The 6,046-nt window shown below is 44.2% G+C and overlaps 1 protein-coding gene across 1 annotated transcript in view; it reads right to left on the bottom strand.

Annotated features, from left to right (window-relative positions):
* Positions 1-4,727: 4,727 nt before the first annotated feature.
* Positions 4,728-6,046, bottom strand: part of epha3 (eph receptor A3) — a 134,849-nt gene continuing 133,530 nt past the window's right edge. Inside the window, exon 17 of the mRNA XM_039014696.1 lies at positions 4,728-6,046. This exon is cut by the window's right edge and continues 162 nt beyond it. The gene's annotated coding sequence lies outside the window, so the exon portion shown is untranslated.

Here is a 6,046-nt window from a genome sequence, read left to right as displayed (position 1 = left end):
GGATGGGAGGGAAGGACGGAAGGAGGGAGAGAAGGTTTGTGTCCTGGTATTAGGTAGGGGTCCATGGTAGAAGAGTTGGGGGAGGGGAAGATAGGGTTTGCTCCACAGGGTAGAGGCCATAGGGTCCAAAGTTGGGAGGAGGGGGTATGGCAGGGGTTGGGGGAAGGGGAGTGGAAGGAAGAGAAAAGTATGGTGGAAGGGTTGATAAGAGAGGGATTCTAAGTTTGACAAGAGAGGGGTTTGGTTTCACAATTCAAAATATGATAGAGACAAGAGTGTTGTAATTGGAAAAGGCATTTTACAAAGCAGAAATATGCTTTCTCCTCATCACTCTTCCCCAAGTGGAACCATACTTTCTGGGCCAGCTGCTGCCAGGGGAGCAGAGTTAAACAGCACATGGTGTGGACGGGTGATGAACGGGTCCTGTTAACCTCCCTGCCTGGCTGTGTTAGCATAACACTGTGTTCTACCGGGCTCTCACTGTTACAACGGGACACAGACTCCCTGCCTGCCTGCCTACCTGCTTGCCTCCTGCACACCTGCCTCCTCTCCTGTCCTGTCCTGTCCTCCTGTCTACTGCCTAGTCTATCTCTCTCTCCTCCTTCATCTTTCTCCTATCTCTTTACCCCTCTCTCACCTGTCTCCTGTCCTCCTGCTGCTGGTTAATCTCACTCTCTCTCCATTCTTCTCCCTCGCTCCTCTCCTCCATCTCTCCCGTCAGTTCTTGCTCCCAGGAGCTCAGGGGTTATAGATCACAGTAAAGAACAAATTGGAGCAGCAACGTCTAACATATTGTGTTCATCGTTCCCTGACTGTAGGACACTGTCCTGCTCACCCCCTTTCCTCTCCTTAATCCCTCTCCCTCACTCCTCTTCTCCATCTATCCCTCGCTCCTCACATCTTCCCTAGGCCATCTGGAGAACGTCAGGCTTTCAGGGGAGAGCAGAGACCATCAGTTACCATCGTGCACGTACGCACGCACGCACACACACACACACACACACACACACACACACACACACACACACACACACACACACACACACACACACACACACACACACACACACACACACACACACACACACACACACACACACACACACACACAGTCAGCCCCTCAGACATCCCCCCTAACACTGCCCTGCTCTACAACCCTGTAGGATCAGCTGCATTAAAATCACACTATAAATCTACCTGCTAACTACGCCAGGCCTGCTCTAAAGTATATGACAGGCCTTATTGGAAGTGGCCCTGAACATGGATCCTGATTCAGAGCAGAAGAACAGGGATTGACAACAGAAGCTCTGTGGGGACTAGAGAGGAGAGCTGGAGACCAGATGTTTGGTAGAGATGGGGCAGAGAGGAAGAGAAAGAGGTTTAGCTTTTAGGGGCAAAGTTGGTGCCTTGTTCCTTTGTGCCAAACCTGTGAAACACCAGAAAGAATCATAGAGCAATTTTATTCGCATTCATTTTTTTGCAAATATTTTGAGAATGTTTATTATAAAAATATAAATGTTTCCACTACAAATCATTTTACATTAGTAGACAAGGCTTTTACGCACGCAAGCACGTCGTACGCACACACTCGCATGCCCACACACACAAGCACACACACGTACCGGCGCACACACACGTTCATCTAAAAAAGCAAAAAGAGTAAGGATGGGGTGCATAACAGTATTGCTCTTCCACACTGAAGACGCTACCACAGAACCAACCATGTCATAGATTACAGTATGCTACAAAAAAAACATGACACATGTTAACAATAAATAATAGGTTATTATAATTGCTTTTTTTAATGTAAAAAAACAAATATAATACAAAATAACATGAAATATAATACAAAGAATGTTTGTCTTTTTAAAATGTTGCACAGATATGTCTGTTCATTCTTTTATACATAGAAACATTTGTACAAAGGGATGGCTATGGAAGGGGACTGTACTGCTAGTAGATATGGTCACACAGTTGTTTTACATATGTACATGCCATACAGAACACGTAACAGCAGCTAAGGGTGGGCAGGGGATGAACGGAGGTGTTATCACACACACACGCACACAGACACACACACATACAAACAACACACACATACACACACACACTGTTCAGATCAGAGAGAATCCTTATCTACTGTAGCGATGTAATACACTCAGACACTCGCTTTATCTAGAGAGGTGTGAGATCCTCACCAGTGTTAGAAGATAGCATTGGAAGAGCTGTGGGATAGTGTTGTTCATTTTCATCTTCTACCTTACAGAGCAGAATACGCTCTGAAGTAGCCAGCATGGTATTCTCTCTCTACCTCTCTCTCTCTCCATCTTTTTCATTATCTCTACAGCTCTCTCTCTTTTACTCACTCCCTTTACATCTCTCTACTTCTACCTCTTTCTCTCCCTCTCCTTTCTCTCTATCCTGTTTCAGTTTGAATGAATAACACACATCCTGAGATTTCACATTAGGACTAGGAAGCTTGGAGTTATGCATCATCACCTACTGTATGATAAGCAGACAGGTGGTAGTTAGATACAGTATTGTATGATAAGCAGACAGGTGGTAATTAGTTACAGTACTGTATGATAAGCAGACAGGTGGTAGTTAGTTACAGTACTGTATGATAAGCAGACAGGTGGTAGTTAGTTACAGTACTGTATGATAAGCAGACAGGTGGTAGTTAGTTACAGTACTGTATGATAAGCAGACAGGTGGTAGTTAGATACAGTATTGTATGATAAGCAGACAGGTGGTAGTTAGTTACAGTACTGTATGATAAGCAGACAGGTGGTAGTTAGTTACAGTACTGTATGATAAGCAGACAGGTGGTAGTTAGTTACAGTACTGTATGATAAGCAGACAGGTGGTAGTTAGTTACAGTACTGTATGATAAGCAGACAGGTGGTAGTTAGTTACAGTACTGTATGATAAGCAGACAGGTGGTAGTTAGTTACAGTACTGTATGATAAGCAGACAGGTGGTAGTTAGTTACAGTTCCGTATGATAAGCAGACAAGTGGTAGTTAGTTACAATTCTGTATGATAAGCAGAAAGGTGGTAGTTAGTTACAGTTCTGTATGATAAGCAGACAGGTGGTAGTTAGTTACAGTTATGTATGATAAGCAGAAAGGTGGTAGTTAGTTACAGTTCTGTATGATAAGCAGAAAGGTGGTAGTTAGTTACAGTACTGTATGATAAGCAGACAGGTGGTAGTTAGATACAGTACTGTATGATAAGCAGAAAAGTGGTAGTTAGATACAGTTCTGTATGATAAGCAGAAAGGTGGTAGTTAGTTACAGTACTGTATGATAAGCAGAAAGGTGGTAGTTAGTTACAGTACTGTATGATAAGCAGAAAAGTGGTAGTTAGTTACAGTTCTGTATGATAAGCAGAAAAGTGGTAGTTAGTTACAGTACTGTATGATAAGCAGAAAGGTGGTAGTTAGTTACAGTTCTGTATGATAAGCAGACAGGTGGTAGTTAGTTACAGTTCTGTATGATAAGCAGACAGGTGGTAGTTAGTTACAGTTATGTATGATAAGCATACAGGTGGTAGTTAGTTACAGTACTGTATGATAAGCAGAAAGGTGGTAGTTAGTTACAGTTCTGTATGATAAGCAGACAGGTGGTAGTTAGTTACAGTTACAGTTAAGGTCAGAAGTTTACATACACTTAGGTTGGAGTCATTAAAACTAGTTTTTCAACCACTCCACAAATTTCTTGTTAACAAACTATAGTTTTGGCAAGTTGGTTGGGACATCTACTTTGTGCATGACACAAGTAATTTTGTTTACAGACAGATTATTTCACTTATAATTCACTGTATCACAATTCAGAAGTCAGAAGTTTACATACACTAAGTTGACAGTGCCTATTAACAGCTTGGAAAATTCCAGAAAATGATGTCATGGCTTTAGAAGCTTCTGATAGGCTAATTGACATAATTTGAGTCAATTGGAGGTGTACCTGTGGATGTATTTCAAGGCCTACCTTAAAACTCAGTGCCTCTTTGCTTGATTTTGGGCAGAACTGAAAAAGTGTGTGTGAGCAAGGAGGCCTACAAACCTGACTCAGTTACACCAGCTCTGTCAGGAGGAATGGGCCAAAATTCACCCAGCTTACTGTGGGTAGCTTGTGGAAGGCTACCCAAAATGCTTGACCCAAGTTAAACAATTTAAAGACAATGCTACCAAATACTAATTGAGTGTATGTAAACTTCTGACCCATAGGGAATGTGATGAAATAAATAAAAGCTGAAATAAATCCTTCTCTCTACTATTATTCTGACATTTTTTGACAAAAAAACGGAGTTTAAATGTATTTGGCTAAGGTGCATGTAAACTTACGACTTCAACTGTATGTATGATAAGCAGACAGGTAGTAGTTAGTTACAGTTCTGTGGTCTGATATGTCCTGTTTACCATCAGAGAAAACTGTACATGTCTGAGACTCATGACTCATGACAGGTTGATCAAACTGATAAACTGATTGTTATGATTATTGCTCTCTGTTTGACATTGACTGTTTGCAGACATTAGTCTATAGCTAGGGGATAAATGGCTTATTCTAGTCTGGGTGCCCATCAAATGGTTTGGCTTCCTTCTCAAGCTGATTTTCTCTTGAGTATACCTTCACACTCACGTGCAGGGACATAGGTGCACACACAGACACAGACACAGACAGACACACACACACACACACACACACACACACACACACACACACACACACACACACACACACACACACACACACACACACACACACACACACACACACACGACACACAGAGTGGTATCAGTCCTTCTCTGTGAGAGAGAGTGGGGTCTTCAGTGGTGGGAGTCTCCTGGTCTGCTTTGTCTGCTCCAGGTTGATGTGGATTGTTGCTGCTGCTGTCTGCGTTGTTCTACTCAAAGCATTTAAAGTTTTCCTCTCCAGAGCTTAAAAACTGTCAGTCAAATCCACAGGATCAGATCACGACTGGTTCAGTTCTCAACAAGCCCCTTTCCACGATAAGTCACACACAGGGCCCTGCTGTCCCAGGTTCTCCAATCCCAGCTCCAGCCCTTTATCCTCATGCCCTTAAGGTCCAAGGCCAGGTTATCTCCCCCTTTCCTGTGTTCTCAGTAAGGCATCTCAGCAATGGTGCGGAGTGTCGAAGGGTTGGTCTGTCTGTCGGTCTGACTGCTTGCCCTGGATTCAGGGTAAGGGCATGATATCATGGTGACATCATCAAACTTCAGAGCTGTTGTCCTCCGCTGCACCACTTTTCTAATGTCTACTTCCTCCTTTAGTTTGGGACTTCCTCCTGTATGTTACAGAGATCAGAGGGCTGTTCTAATCCAAAGTACTACGAGCCGTCCTCTCCCCTCCTTCATTCCCTATCACTATACCTCGAAAGGGGAGGGCTCCCTCGTGGAATGAACGTAATTGAAACGTCCACAGAGGTCTCCCTGGAGTGGAGGGAGGAACTGAAAAGGAGACGCTTTAATTCAGAATGGAACGGGGCCCAGAGGGGCTTCATTCAGAATGGAACGGGGCCCAGAGGGGCTTCATTCAGAATGGAACGGGGCCCAGAGGGGCTTCATTCAGAATGGAACGGGGTCCAGAGGTTCTTAATTTAGAATGCAACGGGGCACAGAAGGGCTTCATTCAGAATGGAACGGGGCCCAGAGGGGCTTCATTCAGAATGGAACGGGGCCCAGAGGGGCTTCATTCAGAATGGAACGGGGTCCAGAGGTTCTTAATTTAGAATGCAACGGGGCACAGAAGGGCTTAATTCAGAATGGAACGGGGCCCAGACGGGCTTCATTCAGAATGGAACAGGGCCCAGAAGGGCTTAATTCAGAATGGAACGGGGCCCAGACGGGCTTAATTTAGAATGCAACAGGGCACAGAAGGGCTTCATTCAGATTGGAACGGGGGCCAGACGGGCTTCATTCAGAATGGAACGGGGCCCAGAATGGCTTCATTCAGATTGGAACGGGGCCCAGAGGTTCTTAATTTAGAATGCAACAGGGCACAGAAGGGCTTCATTCAGAATGGAAC

Source organism: Salvelinus namaycush, chromosome 19, assembly GCF_016432855.1.
Source record: "Salvelinus namaycush isolate Seneca chromosome 19, SaNama_1.0, whole genome shotgun sequence".
NCBI lineage: Eukaryota > Metazoa > Chordata > Actinopteri > Salmoniformes > Salmonidae > Salvelinus > Salvelinus namaycush.
Note: the sequence above shows the minus strand (reverse complement) of the source record. Positions and strands in the feature narration are given on the sequence as shown.